At 41.1% G+C, this 27,618-nt stretch overlaps 1 long non-coding RNA gene and 1 pseudogene across 1 annotated transcript in view; one reads left to right on the top strand and one right to left on the bottom strand.

The window, feature by feature from the left end:
• The window catches only part of LOC105091449 (uncharacterized), a 203,106-nt gene that overhangs the window by 54,323 nt on the left and 121,165 nt on the right, over nucleotides 1-27,618 (top strand). The window lies entirely within an intron of this gene.
• LOC105091451 (ATP synthase subunit f, mitochondrial-like) lies at nucleotides 4,461-4,726 on the bottom strand (annotated as a pseudogene).

Here is a 27,618-nt window from a genome sequence, read left to right as displayed (position 1 = left end):
CCACTCCCAAATGGGTGATCCCAGATAGACCTTTGCCCTGGGTTCGAGTTATGTATTACCTAGTTCTCCTGTAATCACACCCCACCCCCCATCCAGGAAAATCACTAGATTGTATTTGACATATTTTTGACTCTTTATTGTATGTGAATTTCTTTCTCCCCTAATTCTAGAGATACTCAAACCTACCAAAAGCCTGCATTCTTTCCGTATACTTTTTATCTCTTATGACCACACAGCTTTTTCATATATAAGATAACAGCCAGTTTGATTGTGTGGCAATTTCTCATGGCTTTGTTTGACTATTTTGGTCACAACTTTCAAGGTCATTTTAATGACACAGGTGTTTTTCAGAAAGTCAAAGTCCAAATGCTATCAGGTTTCTTCATTTCAAACCACTGATGTTATCTTCCAGATGCTGCATTTTTCACTGCATGGGAAGGTCACAATATGATTTGAAGTTTTACGAAGTATTCAAGTGTAAATGACAAATAATGTTTCCATAGCTTAATTTAAACTTTATGGATTGATCAAGAAATGTTGATTCCTCGGGAGCAAACTTTGAAGACATTTAAATAGAACATTTTTTTATGTTTGTGTCTTGTCTCCTCAAGTAGATTGTAAGCTCCTTAAGGAGAAACACTTGGTCTTATATTTATTAATCAGAGAATATTGGTTGGCTCGGTAATGAAGACTAGTCACTTGATGAGGACCTGAACTCCTGCCTCATAAAAAAGGAGGGATTTTTGTTGTTGTTGTTGTTCTTTGGTTCAGATGCTCAATCCTGTAGCAAGAGAATGAATTCTGGGGACAAAGATACTGCTGAGCTTGTATAATTTATTTAGAATCCTTAAATCCAGGACCAAGGATGTATTCTCAGGGGACATTGCATTCTCCATAAAAAGTTGTTGATTTATGAAGAAAACAGTCTTTTAAAAATACAATATAATCATATTCTGGGTGACATACAATAGAGTCCTACCATGTAATTTCAGCACCGAAGTCTGTGATTGTAGTATTATCGGAGCCCAGCAGTACTTTCACTGTTTCAGACTAATGAGTAGAGAACACCACAAACTCAGTACATAAATCACATATTGGGTTTTCACAATTGCATCAGAAAAATGAAACAGAATATTTATTACAGTTGAAAAGATCACCATGATAACAATTACTCAGAGAAGTAATACTTTGATCAATAAGTAATGAGGATCAAATGATGTCAAGGTATTTGGTTTGAAAAACGCTTTCCAGGAATTCAGATAGTTGCATTGAACATGCCCAACTCAACAGAACGAGGGAGGGGCAGGCAGTGCCACAGCCGTGCTGTAAGTGGTAATTCAATTTCAAGACAACATTATGTATCGGCCATATTAATTTAATGTTGTTAATTTGAATTTTGTTTGGTTTGCAATTTGTTTGTAATTAGTGCACAGACTTTGGTTTTATAATTGAATAAGAATTGCAGTATAAGGAGCTCATCACTAGTTTTATGTGCATACATGTTTAAGTAATATTATTATAAACATAATTGAAGTCAACATCTGGGCGTCAGTAGGGGTTTCTTTTTTTAAAGGGCTTTGTGCAGTACTTGAATTGAGAAACTTTGATACAACATTTTACATACTAGTACTGTTCCCATTTTCATCCCAGAGAATTTAAGTATTTTAAGGGTAATTAAAGCATAATAATTGATAAGTAAATAGATTATACATGCAGGTGTATGTGAGTGTATACATGTATAGATCTTACCAAAAACTACATAATGCTTTGAACTCTCAGAAGATAAATTATGTTCACGTTTGTACTATTACGATAAAAATTACTGTAACATTGAATCAAGGGATTGAAAATAAAGCCCAACATGGCTAATCCTGACCCAGGACTATAAATCTATGCAGTGAGGTGTTAATTCCTTTCAGGGAGTGGAGTTCTGTTAATCCATTAGGATACCCTGCTTCTTGTTTGCCTTTCTGTCTCCGGAATTTTCACGCAAATACAAGCACCAGAATGGAGGGTTCTGCCTGCTCTGCTGGAGGCATGTAAACAGCACTCCCTGCTTCACCTGTCCTTGCCACTGTCACACGTCTGAGTGATAGGGGCTTTGGGAGGTGCCTGAACATGAGTGTCATTTGATCGGGGAGATGCCTGGTGCCTGGTCTTTAAAAACAAATGGAAAAAAGCATTCTCAATCTGATTCTCTTAACCTGAGTTTCTTGCCCTGGGTAGGCTCTGGGAGGCGCGGGGAGTGTGGGGTGTGGGGGTGGAAAGAAGGGGAGAAAAAAAACCCTCCCAGTACGGAGCAGAGCAAATTGAAAGTCACAGAGGGGTGTGCCTCAAGGCGGTTTGTAAATCCACTTCCTTTGTCATAACAAGAACAAATCCCACCTTTTGAAGTTTCTCCTTCTTGTTACAAGGGGAATGCCTTTTGTTTAATCCATTTTAGCCCTTAATACCTGACCGGGATCAATCCTGTTGGCTAGATTACACAGCATTCATGCTGATTTTACCCTGACCAGGGATGGGGCACCAGGTTCTGCTCCTTGGTGTTAGAATCTCCAAAACAATCAACATCTATGCCCAGACCACTTTTATTGTGAAAGACAAAGTGCACTCTTAGAGTTAAATGCATAATCATAATGAGCATTGTTGAACAGATTTTGGTGTGTTCTATGAATGCTGTATTTTCAATGGTCCTGTGAAAACATACTCGCTTATTCACGTGGGGCATAAGAGACTGATTTCATCACAGAGAATGTAAGGCCTTCAGTCAGAACTCGAGGACCACCTTCTTTCCCAGTCCCTGTATCAACTGTGGATACAGTTTTGAGCAATAGGGGCATTTAGTGTCTTGATCCCTAGCCTCCGTGTCGTCTCTTTCACAAGATAAGAAAAAGAAAAGAAGAAAGCCTCTTAATAGAATGCAGCCTGATTTTTTCAATCTTTACAAGCTTTCAGCTCCTTTTCTTACAAGCATCTCAAAGCTGGTGACAAGCAAAGGTGAGGAGCCCTCAGAGTAAATCTCAAAAGGGCCAACTGCTGATTAGGTATTTTTCTAGGCAATTGGCTACTAACTGGCTCTTAAAAATGCACATTGTCTCTCAAATCACTTCAGGTTGCCTGAGTGCTAAGAAACCTTTCCAGAAAACCGAAAGGCAGAGCGGGGTGGGGGTGGGGGGTGGCGAGGGGGCGGGCTGCAATTATCAGCGGGGCTTTCCTGTTCCCTCTCGTCTTGAAGGAGGCCGAGACGTCACAACTGCTTCTCACCAACGTGGTATGTCCTCAAAAAAGTGGATCATGTCATGTAGGAATGACCAGAAAATGGCCCAGTCAGGGGAGACAGGAGATGTCCATTTGATACTTGGGTCAAAGGCAAGGCAGGTGGGCTCCTGGTTTCTTCGTTTTAGCTGGTTCTGTTGGCTCTGACAGTCACCCCAGGTTTCCCAAGGGCAGAAACTGTGCTCATTCATCTCTCCAGCCACAAGTCACATCACATGACTTGCGGCTTTGTGAAGTCTCAGAGAGATTTATGGGCAACGAAATGAATTGATTTTGAGAGTACATTGGGGGCCCTCTCCAGAGGAAGGTGAAAATAACACTTGTTACCAACAACCATATCAAGTAACATGTGGAACATGCTATCCTTTTCTCTTTAATAGTCAGGAGAGAGAAGTACTATTTAAGTTATAGTATTTGAGAATTGAAATTGCTTACTGGGTGTCACATTAATTCATTTATTCCTGTGATGCTTTTTTCATCTCCGTCCTTCACACTGGCAGGTGGAATACACTTTTGCTTGCCCAAGATAGGAAATACTGGTAGTGATCCTGAGAGACAAAGCAGAGCATCTTAAGTCACATAGGTTTGACTTCAAAGTTAATGATTTATCAATTTATCGTAATATAAAAATGAATGTGGGTGCAGAAATTGACAAGCTAATCCTAAAATTCATCTGGAAATGCTAAGGACCCAGAATAGCCAAAACAATCTTGAAAAGGAAGAACAAAGTTAGAAGACTCCCACTTCCTGATTCCAGAATTTATCACAGAGCTACAGTCATTGGGACTGTGCAGTGCTGGCGTGAAGAGAGACTTGTAGATGGTAATGTCCGTCCTGTCTGTCAGCTTTGCTGAGCTAACGGTCCCCTGTTGTTCAGTCAAACTCTAATCTAGGTGTTGCTGTGAAGATATTTTGTAAATGTGACTGAAGTCTGTAATCAGTTTACTTTAAGGAAGATTATCCGAGATAAGGGGGGGGGGTGCTGATTCAATCAGCTGGAAGACCTCAAGAGCGGAACTGAGGCTTCCCTGAAGAAGAAATTCTGCCTGTGCACAGCAGCTTCCGCTTTTGCCTAAGAAGTTCAGCCTCCCCTTCCTTTCTTTTTTACCCCCAGGTACCAGTCATCTTTTATTAGGCGTTCATTCTCCATTAGGATACGGTCAGGAGTGCAGAGTGCACCCTGTTCAGTGGTACTTGCGTAGCCACTCATGTGTGAGTTCTTGTAAGAACAGCAGTAATTGGAAAGCATGTAAGCTGCCAGCACCATAGAAAGCTCAGTGGTACTCCCTTTCTTCACATTGACATACTTCTTGTAATACGGGTAGTAACCTCATTGAAAGGCTCCAGCAATGCCTTTAGGGGTAAAATCCTGCATCTGTATCCAGCTTGGCAGCTCCCCTAATGTGACATCCAGGAGCTTCTTCTCCTTTAGTGGTGTGATTGACGCCATCCTGGAGTCCTGGCTCCAACCTGCCCTTCCTGACAGCCTGCCCTGTGGATATTAGAATTGCCACAATTGCATAAGCCAACTCTTTGCAATAAATCTCTCTCTCTCTTTCTTTCTCTCCATATGTATGTATGTGTGTGTAAATATGTAAATATAGGCAAACCTTGTTTTATTGGGCTTTGCTTTACTACACTTCACAGATACTGCATTTTTTACAAATTGAATTTCTGTGGCAGCCCTACGTCGAGCAAGTCTACCAGTGCCATCTTTCCAACAGCATTTGATCACTTCATGTCTCTGTCACATCTTGGTAATTCTTGTAATATTTCAAACTCTCTGATGGCTTTCAGGAAAGAGTTTTTAAAGGCAACATTTGGGCAAGTGTTGTAGCTTATGGCCTTTCTTCTGACTGGTTGATGGTGAGGTTAACAAGGTGAAGTTTTGGAAATCTTAATCATCAAACCAGTCTGGGATCTGTGTGTTTGTGGTCAGCATGTAGTCATCATCTTTCACCTGGGTGAGGGTCTTAGTTTCTGCAGAACAATTCAAAGATACGCATCAGATTGTTAGGTACATCCCTTGAGGGGGAACTAGGACTCTCGTTTTGTTACTGAAATACTTGCTTTTCCTTTGTTTCTGCATTCCCTCACTTCCCTAACTAGTAATTGCTTGAGTCTGCTCTTTGGAACTCAGGGAAGGCCTAGGAGACTAAAGCCTTTTTCTACAAACAAGAACCAGGACAAGGAGAGGCTTTTGTACCTGGGAGAGTCCTGCTCAGTTTCAGTCACCCCTTTTCTTTGATACTACCCAATTCTGAGGGGAGCAGGGGTAGGAAAAGAAAGGGAATAAAATTTTGGATAGAGAGGTTAATCATAAACTCGGCAAGGAACCTCGATTTTAGGAGAACTTTGCTTCATGACAATTGGTGATTTGTGATCTTCAATGTTACTGTTGTAATTGTTTTGGGAGGCCATGCACAGTGCCTGTGTAAGACGTCAAACTTAGTTGAGAAGTGTTGTGTGTGTTCTGATGCTCTACTGACTGGTTGTTTCCCCATCTCTCTCCCTCTCCTCGAGCCTTCCTATTCCCTGAAACATGACAATATTGAAATTAGGCCAGTTAATAACCTTACAATGGCCTCTACATGTTCAAGTGAATGGAAGAGTCACACATCTCCCACTTTTAATTAAAAGCTAGAAATGATTAAGCTTAGTGAGGAAGATATGTTGAAAATGAAGACAGACTGAAAACCAAGCCTCTTGTGCCAAACAGTCAGCTAAGTTGTGAATGCAAAGGAAAAGTTCTTGAGGGAAATTAAAAGTGCTACTCCAGTGAACACATGAGTGATAAAAAAGCAAAACAACCTTATTGCTGATATGAGGAAAGTTTAGTGGTCTGGATAGATCAAACCAGCCACCATATTCCCTTAAACCAAAGCCTGATCCAGAACAGGATCCCAACTCTCTTCAATTTTATGAAGGCTGAGAGAGGTGAGGAAGCTGCAGAAGAAAAGTTTGAAGCTAGCAGAGCTTGGTTCACAAGGTTTAAGGAGAAAAGCCATCTCTGTAACATGAAAGTGCGAGGTGGAGCAGCAAGTGCTGATGAAGAAGCTGCAGCGAGTTATCGAGAAGATGCAGCTAAGGTAGTTAGTGAAAGTGTCTACACTAAACAATGGATTTTTCAGTGTAGATGAAAAAACCTTACACTGGAATAAAATGCCATTTAGAACTTTCATAGCTAGAGAAGAGAAGTCAATGCTTGGCTTCAAAGCTTTAAAGGACAGGCTGACTCTCTTGTTAGGGACTAGTGCAGCTGATGACATTAAGTTGAAGCCAATTCTCACTTACCATTCTGAAAATCCTAGGGCCCTTGAGAATTATGTTAGATATACTTTGCTTATGCTCTATAAATGGAAAATAAAGCCTGCGTGACAGCATATCTGTTTATAACATGGCTTACTTGAATATTTTAAGCCCACTGTCATGACCTACCTCCCCCAAAAAAAGACTCCTTTCAAAATATTACTGCCCATTGACAATGTACCTGGTCAACCAAGAGTTCTGATGGAGGTGGACAATGAGATTGTTGTTTTCATGCCTGATAACACAACATTCCTTCTGCAGCCCATAGGTCAAGAACTAATTTCTACCTTCAAGTCTTATTATTTAAGAAATATATTTCATAAGGTTGTAGCTGCTGTACATAGTGATTCCTCTGATGGATCTGGGTAAAATAAATGGAAAATATTCTGGAAAGGATTCACCATTCTAGATGCCATTAAGAATATTTATGATTCATGGAAGAGGTCCAAATACCAAGAGCTCAAGCTATAGAACTCTTAGAAAGAAACACAGGTATGAATTTTGTGGTCTTGGATTTGGCGATAGTTTCTTAGATACGACACCAAGAACACAAGCAACAATAACAACAAAAATAGATAAACTTGCCTTCATCAAAATGAAAAACTTCTGTATTTCAAAGGACACTATGAAGAAAGTGAAAAGCCAACCCATAGAATGGGAGGAAACATTTGCAAATTATACATCTAATAAAGGTCTAGTACTCAGGATATATAAAGAATGATTGCAACTCAACAATAAAAAGATAAATGAAATTTAAAAATAGGCAAATGATTTGAATAGACATTTCTCCAGAAAGAGATTTAAAAATGGGCACATGATTTGAATAGACATTTCTCCAGAAAAGGAGATACTCAGATGGATAAGAAGCATACAAAAAGATGCTCAGTATTATTGGTCTTCAGGGAAATACAAGTCAGAACCTCAATGAACTACCACTTCACACCGCTAGAATGGCTAAAATTAAAGAACAGACAATAGCAAGTGCTGATGAGGATGTGGAGAAATTGGAACCCTTAGACATTGCTGGTGAAAAGGTAAAATGTAGCAGCCACTTTGAAAACAGCTGGCAGTTCTTCAGAAGTTTAAACATAAAGTTAGCACACAATCAAGCAATTCCACTCCTAGGTATCTACCCAAGAGAAGTAGACGCATATGTCCACACAAAAACTTGCACACAAATGTTCATAGTAGCAGTATTCATAATCACCAAAAAGTGGAAGCAACACATATTTATTAAATGATGAATAGATAAATGAAATGTGGCATATCTACACAATGGAGTATTATTCAGCTGTAAAAAGGAATGAAATACTGAAACATGCTCAGAAAAAAAGATTCCTTTCAAAATACTACTGCCCATTGACAGTGACAGCTAACATAGATGGGGGTTTCTTTTTAGAGTGATGAAAATTTTCTGGAGTTAGATTATAATGGCTGCAAAACTCAAAAGATACCAAAATCCATTGAATTGTACACTTTAAAGGGCTAATTTTACAGAATGTGTATTGTACCTCAATGAAAGTATGAATGGGGAATAATTATAAATTCTTCTAAATGTATTTAGAATACATATAACCTTACTATAAACAGGTCTTCATGCTTTCATAATATTGATATGTAAAACACAGAGCAGTTCCCATGGGGATATTCTGTGACCTGGCCTTGAAACTAAGGATGTGATTATCACCAGGTTTTGTTTTTTAATATATAGAGGTGTCTAGGTACATACATGATATGGAGCTAAGAAATTTCTCAACTTCATTGTGTGATACAAAACTTTTTGGCTCTAGGGCAGTGAAATGATCTGCAAATAAGAGAACTCTGAACTGATAAAAAGTATATTGAAGATCCAATATTCTTTCACTAACAATAATAATTTTTTGAGCGTCTACCATGTGCTGAGCATTTTACATATGTTATGCCATTAAGTACTCAAAATAACCCTATGAGGCTATTACTCATATTTATCACATTCCACCAATAAGCAAACTGAAGCTCAATGAGGTTGGTTAACGGGCTGACTCATGTTGCTCTTTAGCAGAAGGTGATAATTGCTGAGCTGAGATTCAAACCTCCAAAGCCCAGGCTTTCTTCCCAGTGAAACACTGCCTTCCCCATGATGGCCTGTGGATGAAAGCAATCTCACTCCACCACGTACAGTTGGGAAGTAAGCGTAGGTAAGGGGATGGTGCTAGAAGCCAGCAGACAAAGGTAGAAAAGACTTTATAAGACACAGCACCTCTTCCTTGAAAAGTGTGCTGTGTTATAATCACAAATAATAAACACTTCTGTATATGCTTTATCCAGAAACATCACTTCTTAAGGAGTTACAGCATGTTTCAAAACTCTTTTTGGAGTTCTCATTCATTCAGTTAGTATGTGTCAGGCTTGTGCTCAGTCTTGGGGATGTGAATCTGAATAAGACTCCTCAAGAAGTCAATCTGGGAGTAAACAAAGATAAGAAAAGAGAGAGCTGCAACTCGGTGTGATGCACGCCCAGGTAGAGTTTGTTGTGGGAGCAGACATGGGCATGCCTGACACTGGGATGTGAGGCCAGGAAAGATCCCGTGAAGATGATTTCAGTAGGCTCTTAGGATGAGCAAGAATTCACTTGCAATTTACCTGTGTATGTAAGGAGAAGAGGTTTGTTCAGAAGAGGGAGGGAAGGGAAGGAGAGGAAGGCATCCAAGGTGGCGGGAACGTGTGCAAAGAGTGATGGAGTCCACTGTATTTCCGTCTCACACCCTCTAAGACCTCTGTGTCTGATGTGGCAAAGCCTGTGACAGACACTGTTAGTTGTCTACCTAATAACGCCTCTCCTTTCTTGTTACTGGAACTCCAATTTTGCTTGTAATAACAAGTGACTAGGGTCTTGGAGATGAATTTTGCCTGCTTTAAAGCAGTTATAACAACCCTCTTCCTCTTAGACAGACATTCATTTCCCCAGTCTCCATTAGAGCTTGGGGTAACCATGTGACCCAGTTCTGGCCATAATATGTAGAGGGAAAAGCTTCTCCATTCCTGAGAGAAGAGGCAGAAATGGCTGGTGCTATATGAAGGAATAGGCAAAAACTTAAAAAGCCAGCATGCTAAGGGTAAGGAACAGAAAAGAGAAAAACCATCCAGGTAAGACTTCTTGTCATGCGATAAAATAATAAGCAATCAACATTGGGTTTGCTATAAGTAGTGATCAAAAGCATTTCTATGTGATACAGAGCACTTCTAAAAACAGAGAAGTGAAGTTTTCTCCCTACTCTTTCTTTAAAATCCAACTATAAACAGCGTTTCTTTTTTCTTCTTTTTTTAATTTATTATTTTAAATTGAAGTATAGTCAGTTTATAATGTGTCAACTTCTGGTGTACAGCATAATGTTTCAGTCATACATATACATACATATATTCTTTTTCATTATAGACTACCAAAAGATACTGACTATAGTTCTCTGTGCTATGCAGAAGAAATTTGGTTTTTTATCTATTTCGTATATAGTAGTTATTATTTGCACATCTGAACTCCCAATTTATCCCTCCCACCCTTTCCCCGCCCTGGAAACTGTAAGTTTGTTTTCTATGAGTCTGTGAATCTAAACAGCTTTTCTTAATTTGGAATTAAGAATTGATTATGGAATTCATGGAATTCATCTCTGATTAACCACCACCAAGATAGGCTGAGCTCTGTGGGTGTTCTTCCTAATGTCCATTTCCAGCTCCATTTGCTCTGAGAAGTTACAAGAAGAACATGGCCATTCTCCCTTGGTGTAGTCATGATAATACAGCCCCCGTGGCAGCCATCACCTAGTATGAAGCCCTTGGAGCCACTGCAGATAGTAAATGACTATGGTAGAGATGTCCCATGATCCTAGGACCATGCACATATCAGGTTGCAATTACTAGAAAGATGTCAGCTTTTGCTCCTGGCAGAGGACCCTGTTTATCTTTGTCATTGGCATTATTGCTTCCATCACCGGGCCAAAAGCTTATTAGCCACTGGAAGTTGACAGAGACACACAGACCAGAGCAACCAACTGTGATATGAAGAACCGATATTCTTGCAGGCTTCACACACAGTGTCTTCAGTGCATCTTCCCATTGGCCAAATTTGTGATGACCCACCTCTAACAAGGGGCAACAGGCTATATTTACTCATCTGTGTCAAATCCATCTCCAGCCCAAAAGACAGAAATAATTGAATACTGGAGTTGGATGGATTCTTTTTTTTTTTTTTCTGTTAGCCATGCAGTTTATTTTATTTTATTTTACAATGTTGTGTTAATTTTTGGTGTACAGCATAGTGATTCAGTTATACATATGTATATTCCTTTTCACAGTCTTTTTCATTACAGGCTATTACAAGATATGGAATATAGTTCCCTGTGCTATACCTAGGATCTTGCTGTTTATCTATTATATATATATTAGTGTGTATATGTTAATCCCGAATTCCAAATTTATCCCTCCACTCCCCACATTTCCCCCGGTAACCACAAGTTTGTTTTCTATATCTGTGAGTCTGTTTCTGTTTTGTAAATAAGTTCATTTGTGTCATTTTTTTAGATTCCACATAAATGTGGAATGTGGTATTTTTCTTTCTCTTTCTGGCTTACTTCACTTAGTATGACAATCTTCAGGTTCATAGACTTGGATAGATGGTCATTTTTTCTGTTCCATGCTCAAAGGAAGAAAAACCCACAGCAAAAGCAGCTCCAAATGACTTCTGTCCCTGAACTGAAGCCACCTTGATTTTATCCATCAGTGAAAGCTCTGAGCAATGACAGAAATGTGAAGATACATATATACTTTTCTGTGACTACTAGAGACTTGATTATGCTCTTTAGGAAATTGTAAGTTCATCAAGGGCAGACTCAAGGTCATTATTTTAGCACCTCCGCGTAATGCAATGCTCTGTCCTGTAATTCGGTTTATGCTGACTCTTCCTCACACTCTTACTCTTTTCTCTTGCTTCTCTCACACCACCTCCTGGATCGTTTCTTTTCTTAGAGGTCCATGTCCTTATGTATGGAGATGAATTTAGCTTATCTAGGTTTCTCCAATTCTGCTTCTCCACTTATTCCCCTCAAGGACAACAAAGGCTGGCTAGCCAAGTAGCACAAACGGGATTTCTCTTTTAAAGATGAGGGAGGGGAAAGGCTATAACATTTCTTATCCATGTAACTCCCATAAATCATTACACTGATAAATCTGTTCTGTCACCGAAAAACCATCTGCATCCCTCTTTGCCTACCAAATGAGTTCCATCCCCATCACCTGACATTTAAGGGCCCCTGTGACCACAACCAACCTTCCCTAAAAACAGGGTTTCCCAGCACTAGCACTATGGACATTTTGGGCGGAGTAAGTTTTGTTGTGGGAGCTGCCCTGTGCAGTGTAAGATATTTAGCAGCATCCTCGGCTTCTACCCACTAGAAGCCAGTAGCACCCCTCCTCTTCACTGTGACAACCAAAAATCTCTCTAGACGTTGCCAAATGTCCTGAGTGGCAAAATCTCCTTGGGCTGAGAATCACTGCTTAAAAGCCTTACTACCTACTACTTCGCTGGGTTCTGTATTTTGCCTGTACTCTGTGTATCCAGCACGCTCTGAATGATCTCATCTTCATACGTTTGCTTATTCTATCCCTTTGGCTTGGGATACCTTTCTTTCATCACCCAATTCTATCAACGGCAAATCCTACTCATTGTTTAAGGCCAAAATCATTGCTCTGTGAACTTTACTTGATTTCCTCTTATTGAAAGCTTTCAGAGTTTGTCCTTTGAATTCTCAATAACATCTTGTTGATGCTTCTCATGAATTAATTCTCCATTTCCACTTGACTTCTTGAGTATAGTAATTGTTTTGCAGGTGCTCAGCAAATGAATGTTTGCCATATGGATATATCAATGAATTTTTTGTAGTGGAAAATTTAGAACATGGGGGTAAAAGATAATGTTCTCTCTCCTCCATGAAGGCGGTCACAGGGGGATCTTCCTCATGCTTTCGGGATCCTTTTGCTGAGTTACTGACAAATATTGTAACAGATCTGAGGATTCACTAGAACCTGCCCTACTCAAAAGAATTTAAAGAAGCAAGCAAGCTGATCTTGATTATTCCCTTCCACAACACACATGGTGAGTGCCCTAAAGCAATCTCATTGTTCTTAAGTGACTAGAAAAGTTTAGGCCACTCCCTTCCTCTTGTGCATCCCTGGAAATGCAAAGGTCCCAGACTTTCCTGACCCACCCGCACTCCCACAGCTGTCAGCACTCACTTTGGGAAGCCTTCCTGCCACAGCAGGTCACAAGCAATGTCAAGAAATTAAGTTTTTCCCATCCAGATGCCTTTTCTTCTATAAGTCATTTCTCCCTTCTAGAGAAAGGACAACTAGAAAGTCATGGATTCCAATACAGCCATCCAGCGGTCATGGTGACTGACCCAATGTGGTTTGGGAAACTGTTCTTAAGACCAACCAGCCGTTACAGGAATCCTTCACTGAATAGTTTCCTCAGCAGGTAAATTCATTTCAAGTATTTCTATGCTGCCACCTTGAGTTCACCGGGAACAGTGCAGCCCCCTCCTGTCACTGAACGGACAGCTAGCTGTGTGATTGCACATTCTGTCTCCAGCGCCAGGCGCTGCAGCAGACTCGGAAGACAGAACCTTTGTCTTATCGCTGCACGTTAGCCACTCAGGCTGTTCCGGCCACGAGGCAGGCCTGTCAATGGCACGTTTGATGTCTTATTGCTTGCTGGCATATCCTGGATATACTCGGTTGCTTTTTTTTTTTTTTAAAGAAAAGCTTAGACATGAAAAAGCTCAGAATGAAATGGAATTATAAAAACAGAAAAAAGAAAATCCCTTTCAGAATCTCTATCGGCTCCCATGAGCTGACCAGGACTCGCTTTTAAAAGCAGAAATCAGAATAGGGACCAAGAATATGTGTGTGTGTGTGTGTGTGTGTGTGTGTGTGTGTGTGTGTGTGTGTAAAAGGTGGAGAAAGTATGGTTTTGCCTAATTTCTCTCTGACTTTCCAAACAATTCCATATTACTGAAGTTAAAACTTCCTCATTTTATATAATGAGATTTTATTTTTACCCAGATAACATCTTTAAACAGAAAGTACATTTAAAATTAGTTCACTATAAGTAACCATGGAATAAACTTTTTCTCCTGAGTTTGTACCAGGTGGCTGGTTTGAAAATCAACAAGACCTTTTTTCCTCTCTTTTTTTTGGAGGGGTGGGGGAAGTGTTTTTCTTAAATAAATGTCTGTTACATTAATGATTAAAATCAATTAAGTTCAACTTGTAAAGTGATATAAAAGGACACCGATTAACTCATTTCAATTAGGTGATTTATTGCCCTCTAGTGGTATGAGATACTAAATATTGATGTAAAGGGAAGGCAGTGAATTTGAGATAACTTACTGATTGAGCAGCTACTCTGTTCCTTGCACAGTTCTAGGTTCTGTGGTTAGAATTATGTTGCAGTTAGCAGCAAAAAAAGATTGGTCAGGATTCCAGCTTCAACGAACATAGACTTTAATGGGGGAGACAGAAAATTAAAGTTTAAATAAGAAAAATCTTAAATGGAAAGACTTGCTCTGCAGAGAATTAGAATAGGGTGACGTGGGTTCACAGTGATTGCGTGGTTAATTTAGATTGTGATATCTAGAATATCCTCCCTAAGAAAGCGCCATATACCTTTAGATCCGAACGCCAAGACAGCCAGCCACGTGCAACTCAGGAGAGAAAGTCAGGAGCATTCCAGGCAGAAGAAAGAGCTGGCGCAAGAATCTCAAGGCAGAAGTCAGTTTAGGGTGTTCAAGGAACAGAAAGGTGGTCAGAGTGGCTGGAGTGTGGCAGATGGAGAGAATGGTGTAAGATGACAGTGGAAGGTAGGTGATGGCCGAATCACATAGGGTCTTGAAAAATCAAGGAGAAAGTTGAAGGGCATCAAGCAGGGGAATAACACAATTTGACTCAGTCTTTATTTAAAAGCTCACTCCGGTTACGTGTTGAGAATAAATTGTAGGTAAGCAAAGGAGGAAGCCAAGAGACCAGCTGGGAGGCTGCTGTAGGGATCCTGCATCGGAAGTGATGGTGGCCTGTCCAGTAGAGCAGTGGCAGAGATGGAGAGAGCTGACGTATTTGGATGTGTTTTAAAGGTGGAATCAACAGGATTTGTTGAATGCCTTGTATGTAGGTAGTGAGGGAAAGCAAGGACTTAGAAGTGACACCTGGATTTTTAATTGATTTACTGAGTGGAAGGAAATTGTACATACCAAGATGAGGAAGATGGCCTGAGGATTAAGTCCGGGAAGCAAATCAGGTCAGTGGCCTTCATAGCTTGGATACAAAATACAGTACAATGGTTTAAAGAATGTGTTATGCAATGGTGACCGATACATATAAATATTAAGATTTCAAGAGGTACAGAAGAGCTACAAAATTTATCAAAGGAAATTAGGAAGGACAGCCCCCAGATTGCAGTGTGAGGCATCCCAAGCAGGTAGGGAAGGAGAATTTAGTGCCATGGGGCTAAGAGCCAAGGGCTTTGAGACCTTCTATGACCAGCATTTGTGGCACTCCTGAAATATACCAGACACTCTAGGCAGAACTTCACATACCTTACCTCATCAATTCTTTGAACAGTCTTGCAAAGTATGTATATATTGCCATTTCCCAGCTAAGAAAACTGAGGGTCTAAGAAGATGAAGGTCCTATAAATGGCTACTAGCAGGAATGGAACTAGAACTCTCAAGTTCCAGTGCTCTGGAACCCATGTGATGCAGTTCTATAGATTTTTGACAAGTTGAGGAGGAAAATTGAACTAGTTTGGGTATCTCTTCTTAAAGTTTAATGTTCTATCTTTCTACCCAAACATGTGGGGGCAAACCAGATAGCGATGTTTCTGTAAAGCAGCCAGGTAAATTCTCCTGACTGAGGCAAAACTGGACTTGAGAGTGAAGATGATTTTGATGAAGATGATGATGTAGTTGCCATTTACTACGTACTTTCCATGTTAGTGTTTCAAGCACATTTTCTTATGTAATCCTCACAACAAATTTGCAATCTGTTATTATCTCCATTTTACAAATGAAACTAAAAGACAGAGAGAGAGAAGTGATTTGCCCAAGGTTGCATCGCTCCTGTACTCCGTGAACAAGCTCAGGTGTGGACACCAATCTGTCTTCCCTGTAAGCCCTGTTCCCCTTGTAACAGCTTCTCTCGGGTCCTAGTGTCGTGGCCCACATAGGCCCGTCCTCATTTGCAGGGCTTGGGGATACAGGGAATGGGACCATTGATGGGGCAATCTTTGGCCACCACTGAGTGTCACACAAAGTATAAAATCTTGTCTAACAGTATATTATGACCCTATGGCACAAAGGAGAAGAGGAAAGAAAAGGAGATATGAGCCAACAGAGGATCTGTCTGTGAAACTGGAAGCTCTGAGGACCCTTGGTGAGTTGCAGGAAAGGCCCTTCTCTTGGATAGTGAGTTTCCTACAGGCTGAGGGAAGACTCCCGCGGCTCCCCCTGGTGAAAGTCATGAGCCAGCAGAGGGAGCTAAAGCAGCGCAAATGGGACTTCTGGATAATAATAATAGCAAACACTTAAACAGTGCTTACTATATGCCCAGCACTGTTCTAAGCAGTTTACATATCTCTTTATGTTAAATGTGAGATTAACTGACTCTGGAAAGTCACCAGTTTTCAAGGAAATTGGCTCCTTTCTTCCAAGGTGGTGGAGAAAATGCCTTTAAACAACTTTCAAGAGGTGGAGAGAGAGAGGAAATAAGTGAGAGGACTAAGTAAGGTGTTGAGATGTTTGGGTTACATGTTACCAGAACTTCAGCCCAGATAGAAAACGTACTGGCTCCTGCGACTGGAAACAGACAGGGTATAGCTTGAAACAACTCCAATGAGGAAATTAATGCCACCTGTACTCTTTCCTCATATTTTGTCCCTGCTTCTCTCAGAGTGACAGCTTCATTCAGCCCTAACCATGGGGCTAGAAGCCAAGGGCTTTGAGACCTTCTATGACCTAGGGGCTCCACCTGCATTCAGTTTTCTCTTTGGAGCTAGAACCATTGTGTTTGAAAGTTCCTGAGCTCATAACTTCCCAAGTTTGCCATTCAAGAAAAGGACCCAGTTTCAAGAATCCCAGAGAAGGACTCTGATTGGCACAGCTTGGGTCATGTGCCTATATCCTGACTCACACTCCACGACTGAGGGAAAGGAGAAGAGTGATTGACAGCCCCCATTGGAACCACCTACATGGCTAGGTGTTGGGGGATGGTGTGCAGGGAGAAAGCAATTCCCCTACAGGAGGATGGCCTGCTGGGCAGGTATTTGATGTGCATCACAAAAGAGCTGAAAGAGGAAGAAGACAGTGAAGGTTTGTCCTGGCTACTTTCTATGCTTCTCCCCCAGTTAGCAGTCAGAGTCCTAAGGCTCTCCATGCAGCCCACCCCCATCCAAAGGCCAAGAAACACTTCCTTTTCCCCTGGTAGCACATTCATTCTTGCCTTCCTCAATCCCCCTCCTGAAGGCTCACCTTCCCCTGGAAACTTTACTTATGGGGTTTTCACATTGTGAAATGACAGGAGCTACTCAGAGAAAATATGATTCCAGCTTTTCATTGGCGATCATCCAGATACAGTGCCCACAAGGAGGTGTTCTAATGGTCAGGACAGGCGCAGCTTGCAGCATCCCATATTCAGCCAGCCTCTCCTGCCTGCACATCTGTCACCGGGAACAAACTAACCCCAGGCTCTGATGCTTACCTGCCACAGGGAGGATGCAACAGCAGTGACACCTTTGAGGAGTTTTGTTCCTGGACATCCTGGAAAACGCAGTGGAATTATTGGTTGGCCCCTAAACAGAAATTAATACTGTGTATGGCCGTGTGTGTGTGTGTGTGTGTGTGTGTGTGTGTGTGTGTGTGAAGGCTTCGGGGGCTCTATGAGAACTTTCACCTGAGGCAGAACAGATTCTCAGATCCTGGTTTCTCACTTGGGAACCTGTTAGACTGTCAGCAGAAAGGGATGCTTTTCAGTAAGATGCAGGTGGAGCCCCTAGGACGTCAACCAAATTCCTCTGCAGCCAAGACTGTCCAGGAAGAGCTCAGGCACTCTTCCTGGGCTCTCCACTTAGAGGAGTAAGATACCACCCTTCCTTTAGTGAGAGCAGGAAGCCCAGGGAGGTCAGAGCAGGATCCCAGTAGCGAAGGACCTACAAGCTGCAGGATTCATTGTATTCTGTGTGAAAGGCACCCCTGGGCCTGGAAAGGAGCAGCTAGGGCATAGCCATGGCAGAAGAAGTCAGAGAGCAGTGCCAATGGACATTGCAATAACCAGAAAATTTAAACTGGTCCCCAGGCAAACCCATGAGGTCCTGGATCTCTGAAAAGGAATGGAAGAACAGTTGGGGTTGTGGTCCATTTGGAGACCTAGTGATCTTACTGGAAGCAGGAAGACGAGTGGGGTCAGTGTCTATTCCAGTTGGGAGCCATGTCCTTGTTTGCTGTCCCCCAGAAGCTGGTGTATCCAGGGGAAATGAAGGTTCCATCTCTCTTCTGAGTCCTTAAGGAATCCTAAGATCAGTGAAGGGGACCAAGCACAGAACTAACAAAGGAGAAACAGAGCAAAAAAGTTCAGTGTGTGAGGCTGACATTATTTACAACTACGTCTAAGAACAGAGGAAGCATTTTATAACCACACACAGGCTCCACAAGCAAAACAAATGGAAAAGCAATAGAGCAGACCATAAACTTCCCAATGCAGCCAGTGTTTTTATTATTATTTTAATTTTAATTAGCTTCTTCTTTTATTGTGTTTTAGGGCTGTCATTAGATGATATACCAAGGCCAAACTGAGTGCCAGTGGGCAGACACAAGCCCTGTGTCAGCCAAGTATTTTTTGCTGATTAACATTCTTCTTGGCCCAGAGGAAACACATCCTCTCTCCAAATTCAGATTTTTTTTTTTTTTTTTTTTGGCATAAAATTTTGGAAGCTCGACCTAAAATTCTCCATGGTGACCATCTTGCCTATTCTCAGCCTGTCATAAGATTCATAGTGTAGAAACATCGGTAAAACCAAGGAGAAATGGTAGAGGTCATCTTACCCTTATAACCTTCCTCCGTTTCTCCCTTTCTCCTCTCCTTCCTGCCTCTTTCTTTTTTCTTTCTGTGAATTCACTAATATATTTAACTTTAGATGGCATTTTATCTGATTATAAAATATGTATATATTTTCATTTTTTCTAGTTCAGAACTTTTTTTAGTTCGGAACTTTTAAGTCATTCATGTCTTTATTCTTCAAGCACCTATTATTTATTTGTTATAACTTAGTTATTATTTATTATATATTTTTTATTATTAAAGCACTGAGCTGAGTATTGCCATAGATCAGAGCAGAGTTTCTCAGCCTGAGCATTATTTACATTTGGAGCCAGATAATTTTTTGTTTGGGGGTAAGGGGGTCCTAATACATCGTAGAATGTTTAGAGTATCCCTGGCCACTACCCCCTACATGTCAATAGCAGCCCCTCTCCCCAGCTGTGTCCACTAAAAATGTCCCAGGAGCCCGCTTTGGAGAGCCAGCCCTGCCTTCAAAGACCTGGCCCCGGGACCTGCAGATCCTTCCACCCAGGGCCCCCATACCTTTCCTCAGGCAGTGGTTCCCTCTGCATGAAAATATTCTTTCAAGCCAAGCAACTGCAACTAGTGGCAAGTTTTCAACTATTCTACCAAGAGCGCTGGCAGCCAGGCACGTCTTTTATAGTTTTTGAGAATTTTTATAGTTATAGTTGATGTGTGGGAGGTGGTTGGAGATCTGAGTGTTTGCAGTAGGTTAGGATTGCAGCTCAGCACTACCTTTTCCTGCTTGTTTCATGGTTGTGCCTTAAAAGTCATTAAACCAAAGTCATAAAGACAGTTGAAGATATCAGGGCGTGGCACTGTCTACACAAGGATGGTTTATTGGCACCGGAGTTCAGTCATTTTTGAATTCAGGTAGTCTGTGACTAGCGCAGACTTCTTGATAGGTTTTTCTAGAACCATATTTCTAATAATATAAGTGAAATTGTCTCCCGCTAGACAAAGACTCTCATCCAGTTACCTAGTCATATTTATTTAATGGTTTTTAAAAAAAAGACAAAATTTGACTACTTAAGCTAGTTATAAAATAAGAAAAGTAACAAAGGACCAAATGATCACTCCAGCATGTCTTCAATCACAGGTAAATTATTATAGTTTGTCTGCTGAGGAAAAGTCTGAAGGAATTGCATGCACAGGGATGTGAACAATATGTAGACTTGTTTTATTTTTCTGCCTGTTAGTATTTGTCCATCTGAGGCACAGTGGACAAGATGTCATCTACCATCTACTTCAGGGTTTGTTTATAATATTGACAAGAGCTCAATAAATTCAATATAAAGTTGTCTAAAACTGTTAAACGATAAAAATGTTTACATTAACAAAATCATTTAACAGTGTTTTAAATTCATGATAAAAATTCTATAAACAATTCCTATCTCTCGTTTGTTTTAGTTTTTGTCCATTCAGAAATCATATTCCCAAATTCATCAAAGTCTCCTGCTGACACTGGGGTTCTCAATCTTGGCTGCATGTTAAAAATCACTTGGGGAACTTAAAAAAAAAGTCCTGAAGCCCAGGCCAAATCCAAGAAATCATGTCAGGATCTCTTGGGGTGGGACCTCGACATCAGGGTTCTCACCTTCATTGAGATGTAGGGAGAGGCTTGGCTGGGTCAACAGGTGTGATCTATTAACTAAGGAGACAGATGTTCATTCAGAATAAAGGGACACCAGATGTGCACCAGCCATTCCATTCCAAGAGTCATTATTTTCCATCTGAAACACATTTGCCTTCATCAGTTATTTCATGTCTCTTTCACCAAAGTCACCAAGAGGATTTAGTGCTCTCAGAATAGAGGGCTCTTCTGTTTTGAGGGCTCGTCTGAAAAGCTAAACCTGAGAGGAATGAATAGTTCCTTGTCTCCTGCATAGAACTCCCCTTTAGTCCATTGAACTACACAAAGGTTTTTAAATAACAAGGTGATGTCCTGGGCAGGTGCCTTGCAGCCTACATTAGTCTTCCCAAATGACCAGCCTGATCCAGCCAGTCCTCTCATTTCCCCTGCAGCTTGGAGGCTTCATTCCTAATCTGTCAGCACAGGAAATTGCTGGCAGGTATCTTCTTTCACGCACGAGGCAGGGAAAACAAAGAGGTCATACTGCTCAGTGCTTTGACTGTGTTCAGTTGGGACTAGAAAATTTGCCCCAAAACAAAGCCGTTCCATTTCTGATGAACCAGGTCGCCCCACATTAAGGACCAAAGACAGCATCCAAATCTCAGAATGCTTTTGGGCTAAAATGAAAATGAGAAATGTTTTAAATAAGATTAGTAAAAACCACATGTGATACAGCCGCTCAGTACACAGTCATTCGAATCTATACACAGGCTTGATTTCGTTTTCTCAGTCAGATGGCAGCCTACATTTCCAGTCATAGCTTTTCTTGACATCCCTATTTTAAACCAATTGTGTAAAACTGGGCATTAAAGTTGGGTTTTGAGAATCATTAAATCAGCGTGAACTGAACTGTAGTGAAGAGTACAGATGAGAATCGGGCCAATCAAGGTCCTCTTGAATTCAGATCTCTGTGGACGACCTAGTATATACAAAGCATGCACGTGGAATGAAATGATTTCTCCTCCAGCTGTAACATCTCCCAGTCACGCTCAGAGGGCTAATCTCCAGCTGATGGTGACCCTCTTAGCTTCATGATTTTATTTCCTTGGATTATCCAATAACTGCATTTATCTGAAACCGATCCTGCCATAGACATTCTTCAGATGCCAAGGGATATCTGTTCTTTTAATGAGTCTGTGTATTGCTCAAATAGCTATGCATGCACTCCTTCCAGGCTTTTCCAGTTTTTTTTTAATCTCTTTTGCTTGCTTCATTTAAAGAGGTTAACTTTGCTTTGAATCTTGGTTCTTATTTTCTATTCTCAAGCTTCAGATATACAAAGGCTCCCTAACATTGCAGCTATTTCAAAGAAGACAGATTTCAAATTTGTGAAATTTCCAAAGGAATATAATTTTAAAATATTTATTTTAAATACATAGCTAGCTTTCTGAGAATCTGTCATAACTTGCTTAACACAGTCTTTACACAAAATACATTTGAGCAAAATAAAACATGTCTCCACATCTTTCATTTTAGAAAAGAGCTTTTAATAGAGTCCATGAGAGTTTATTCTGTATTATGGGAGATCCTAAGTTTAAAATACAATTCCTTTGTAAATAGACACTTACAATTTTATTTGTAAATATAATATAAAGGATAAAGCACTATTTATATGTGTATAAATATATACATACATATGTTTAAAGGGTTGAGATAGCAACAAAAAGTAGTCTTAATAGGCTTTCCAGTAGAGAGAGCCATAGAGAGAGGATAGGAGAGAGGAAAAGAGAGAAGATTTATATTGAATTTGGGGTAGGTGTTCTTGCACATGGAAGAACTCACAGCAGAAGTCTTCTCCAGCTCATTTGCTTTGCAAAGGAAGGCTTTTTATAATAATTAAAATGTTAATAATAACAGTCATAGCTAATATCTGTTGAATGTCTGTGCTCCATAAATTCTGATAAAAAACAGTTACTCATTCACTGTTCACATATGTGTTCACATTAAAAACAAAAAACACTACATTTAATAAGCATGTACCATGGTGCTGGGCTATGGAAGGCAGAGGGAGGGGAGGAGAGAGCTATGCAAACAAATAAGTCAAAAAAGCTATCACCGAGGGAGGCACTAGGTGTGGCCATGTATTTCCTCTTCACTGGCCACATGTCCTTGCATTTTTAGGCAAAGATAGATCAGTAACTCAAGAACTTGAAATATGATGAGATAAAGCTGTGGTGTTAACTTTGGCCACAAGATGGCAGCAGAGTTCAGCTAGTTCTTCAGAAGCCACTCAAACGCTAGAGGAGAAGGGAATGGCTGTGTACAATTCCTTGTAATGAGCCGTAATGGAAAAGAAACTGAAAAAATATATATGTATGTATCTACATGTATAACTGAATGTCCTTGCTGTACGCCTGAAACTAAGATTAAATCGACTTCACTTCAATAAATAATAAGAATTAAAAAAAACCTAATAAAACTAATGGGTAAGTTGGGGAAAGACTATCTTGGCGGTTACACCTGGAACTTTATTTTCTGATCATTTATCACAATACCTATTAAATATTAAAAATATCACAAGTTTAATGTCAGCCAAGTCACAATATTAAAATTACATTTATTCATTCATTTGTTAACTTACAAATGTAAAAAGCCATTAATTTCCCAAAGATTTGAGTACCCGCTGGGAGCCAGCACTGTGCTGAGCGCTGCTGACACTTGGCACCAAAAACGGTCACAATCCCAGCTCTCATTGGACTTCGAGCCCAGTCAGGACAAATATTAGAAAGATAAGCACAGAATTGAATTTATAATTATTCATAGCCTGTAACTACCTGTAGAATGTAAGCTCATTTAGAGCAGGGAGTTTTGTCTGTTTAGTTCCATGATGGATCTCAAGTGCCTAGAACAGTGCCTGGCATACAGCAGGTAGCAGGTGCCAGGTACCAGAGAAGGGTGGCCGACAGACTGAAGAAATATATTTATAAATCTGAGTTATGTATACTCAGGGCATGGCTCTTGTGAGTGTTGAATGGAGGACCATGGCCTGGGGTTGAGGAAATGATGCTTGGAAGGATGAGCGGGAGGGGACTAGGTGGTCGCGTGTGTATATATGTGAGCTGAGGGGTGGGGAGTCCCCTGGCACAGAGAATACCATGGGTGAAGGCCCTGCAATGGTGGTGGTTGGGGTAAGGGGGCAAGAGGGGGCCAGGGGATAGTGGCTTGATGTACTGAACCGAGGATAGTCAGCTTGGCGGCAGCACAGGGAGGGAAGGGGGTTGCAGATGAGTGATGTGCCGAGCCTTGGGTGTGAAGATGTTCAAGAGAGGAGCAGGAGTCGATTTGAGAAGGAGAAGTGGAGGCTATTTATTGCAAGTCCAGATGAGAGATGATAGTAGCTTAGACTTGACAGATACTGGTGGAGTGGAGGGAATACTCAAGAGTCTCACCAGATACTCAGCAGGCAAAGCCAGAAGACTTGGGAATACAGAGTCCAGAAAGGGAGGGAGGGAGGAGTTCCCAGGACTTTGCAGTGGCATGTGTGATGGATAGGAAATCCTGACAGAAAACCAGTTTGAGGAAAGAGGGAAGCTCCTGAGTTCTGTATGGGGCATGTTGAGAATTTGAGACATCCTGGTAGACATACGAAGTACATGGTTGGATTTAAAGGTCAAAGCTCAGAGAGGTCTGGGGTAGAAGAGGTTTGGGAGTTATTGGCATGTAGGTGACCTTTGAAGGAGAGGGTATGGTTGAACCCAGTTTGGGAGTGAGTACAGGAAAAGAAATAGGGTTTCTGACGAGCCCAGAGGAGCACCCACATTTAGTGGCCAGATGGAAAAGGACGGGCTAGAGCAGAAAGGAGGAAAACCAGAAAAGACTGTGTAGACACAGTGGAGAGAGCTCTCCAGAAGCAGGAAGACCCTTCCCCGTGTCCTGAGAAAGGCAGGCCAGTATCCCCGTCCTCCACCTCAATCCTTCCCTTCAGTGTGTTCATTCTTTCACCCATTCATCCATCCATGCAGCAGGGGCTCCTACCAGCCCCAACACGAATGTCCTTGGCCCCTGATAGAGCCAGGCCCTGGGAAAATAATCATTTTAGAGCCACCAGAACATAGGTAAAGGCAGCAGGAGGAAGGCACAATGGACAGCAGCTCCTGTTAATTAGTGAAGGAAATTAATGGGAGAACGTATTTACAGATTCAAAAGGAGAGACCTCTGGACTAAGGGTCAGGAATCCAGAGATCCAATCCGAGTTCCCCTACTGGCTTCTACGCCTGCGTGGGGATCTCTCTCCCCAGGCTTGATTCCAGTGTTACCGTCATTAAATTTCAAGGGAGAAGATTGTGGGTGAGCAGGTAGGTGGGGGAAGAGAGAAGGGAAAGGGGAAAATAATGCTCAGTCTGCATGCTTCATGGGGTTCATACAGAAGATCTCATGAAATCAAGTATCTGAACGCGCTTTCGAAAGTATATTGCATCACATATGTTTCTTTAGGGCTGAAGGAACTTTTTAAATTAATCTTATAAAATTAGAAGTGTATAATTTCTAAATTTGGAGTGTTTCCAGGCATTTATTCCTAAAAGGCTGTGTGAAGGCCTTTTATCCCTTCCTAGCTTGCTGCCAGCACCATGTTCTTTTCTAACTAAAAATAAAAACCAAAACAAACAAAGGGAGAACCTCTCAAGTCTATCACTGATGCCAGAAAGAGGATAAATATAGAAGTTTAACAAAATAGATTCAGGACCACCCAAGTTAATGGGTTTCAGACCAAACAGTGAAAACAGAGGGATTAGCCCTGAATCCTCAATCTGCTCTAGAAGCTGAGAAGGCAGAGGCCTCAACCAACATCATCTAGAAAAACCCTACCTACTCGTGGGGGCCATTTGGTACCCTCTTCTTGGGAGGGCCCCCTGGTGCCTGGCTTTTTAATCTGCCCTCTCCTGAGTGGTGGCTGTGATGCCAGTCCTGGTGGGGCAAAGCCCTTTCTTTTTTGCAGCAAATTATCTCCAGAGCAGTACCACATCCGCCAAAATGATCACTGCCCTGGAACAGGAACCAGGTTCCAGCACCTTCTATCATAAACCCTTGTGTTTCACCTGTTCTGACAAGGACTCAAGCTTTCCTTTTCTAAATACAATCTTGACTTGAGAGGTTACACATCTCACTCATTTCCTTAAATCCTGTTTTAAAAGTGCATTGAGTTCAGGGGTTGCTGTACCACATCACAAATAAATCTTCAACTTCAGGGCTTTTTGACTGGCCCCTTCTTGGGACCTGTACCTTATTTTAGTAATTTGGTATTCTTTGTCTTAAAGAGCCAGCTCCCCCAAATCTGCTTTGCCCCTACTCTGAACTAGCAAGATGACACCTAGACTTGGTGAATTACCCAGATTAATCCGTCTGGGCTTGATGGCTTCAGTCTGCTCTTCATGGCCCAATTCATTCTGGCTTTTTAAGGTATACTTACATAACTTGGATTCTTAAGTGCTCTAGGATTCTGGGATCATTCTTTCTTTTAATCAAGAAAAATGAATTGAGCCCCCCTTTCATATAAACGTAATGGATCTTGCATGCTTCCTCCTTTTCTAAGGTTTCCCGGGAGCTGGGCAGAGAGAGGAGGGGTGATTTTCTCCTGGGAGCTCTCAGGCTGAATGCCCCCTCCTGGCATCTCAGCTTTTGTGGCTACTGTCCTCTCCATACTGCTCATGCGTGAACTCAGCCCCTTCCTCCTTCAGGCCCCAAAGCCTCTGCTTCAGGTAACAGATTGCTACTAAAAGGCTGAGGGGACTGAGGGCAATTATAGAGCAGCAGGAAAAAATACACAGTGGAACACTGCACGTGATTTTTGCACAAGAGTCTTCTCTCAGTCGAAGGATCTGCCTCTGCATCCTTTTATTTTTTCTAACTTTTTTTATTGAGTTATAGTCATTTTACAATTTTGTGTCAAATTCCAGTGTAGAGCACAATTTTTCAGTTATACATGAACATACATATATTCATTGTCACTTTTTTTCACTGTGAGCTACCACAAGATCTTGTATATATTTCCCTGTGCTATACAGTATAATCTTGTTTATCTATTCTACATATGCCTGTCAGTATCTACGGATTTCAGACTCCCAGTCTATCCCTTCCCACCCCTCTCCCCTGCCTCTGCATCCTTAGGACCCGCTCTCATGGAAACTTCTCTCTCCTCTCCCCTCCTCAATTTCTGTACGTCCCTCAGGGACCACATGCTTCCTCTCTCTCAAGAAGCTTCGGGAAACCTCTTTGACTTTACTACCTATTTACCTCTCTTCGTATTAATCACATTTAATCATCTCTTCCCAGTTCAGGTCCAGAAAGCCAATCACTGAGGCGTCTCATCACAACCCTTTAAGAGGAAAAGAGTATTGGTCATTCTCTCCCATTTTAAAAATGAAAAATCCCTTTCCATTCTATTTGAAGTTGAATTTTTAACAGGAATCCAGTATTTAAGATTATACAGAGTAGCTCATACCTTTTTTGGGTTTGTGTTTATAACTCTGGTCCTTTACATTCTGATAACTTAGTGATTCTGGACAGAATGGTATTTTTCACTTTGTTCCCCACCTCTCCTGCCCATACAATCCACCTTCCCTCTGATGGAGAATTTGAAAAGTCTCTGTTCAAAGCTGAGGCAACTTGCTGGCAATTGGAAACCCATCTAGACTTTGGGCTTGTTGCAAAACAACAGTGATGTTTCCTAGAAATTCATTTTTTCATCTTTGAGAAAACTGGCTTCTACCCAGCATGATCAGTGACTATTAGTTTCTAGACTTTACAGCTTTGAGAGTTACAGCAGTGTCACTATTCACAAGGCTAAAAACATGACTGTCATATAGAAGTAAAGTGAGTACACACTAAAGATCTACTATCTCATTCATGAAGGACCAAAACTGGTTCAAAGGAATACAGGAGAAAGAGACTGTCTGTCTGTAGTCACTGAAAAAACTGCTCTGGAGTAAAAGACTAAATTACACACAAAATTGGTTAATGTCATACAAGGCAATAAAACTTAGACCTTTGGATTGTAATCTTTTTTTACCAGGCAGAAACAATTTCTCTGTGGGCAAAATTCATTTGTATTACTATCAGACAAGGGCCATTTGCATTGCTTAAATTTGCTACAGGTTAGCATACACAAATCAACAGTAAATAATAAATCAAACAAAGGTACCTATCATACCCTCGAGGATCAGGTAATCCTTGTGTGGGCCATTGCACATCACTCCAGTGCAACACAGAAAAGATATGCAGTCACTTTTCCCGCTGTTTCCAAGTTCCAGATTTTTTTTATCTCCTTA

Source organism: Camelus dromedarius, chromosome 5 (assembly GCF_036321535.1).
Source record: "Camelus dromedarius isolate mCamDro1 chromosome 5, mCamDro1.pat, whole genome shotgun sequence".
NCBI lineage: Eukaryota > Metazoa > Chordata > Mammalia > Artiodactyla > Camelidae > Camelus > Camelus dromedarius.
This window is presented reverse-complemented; position numbering and strand designations above follow the sequence as displayed.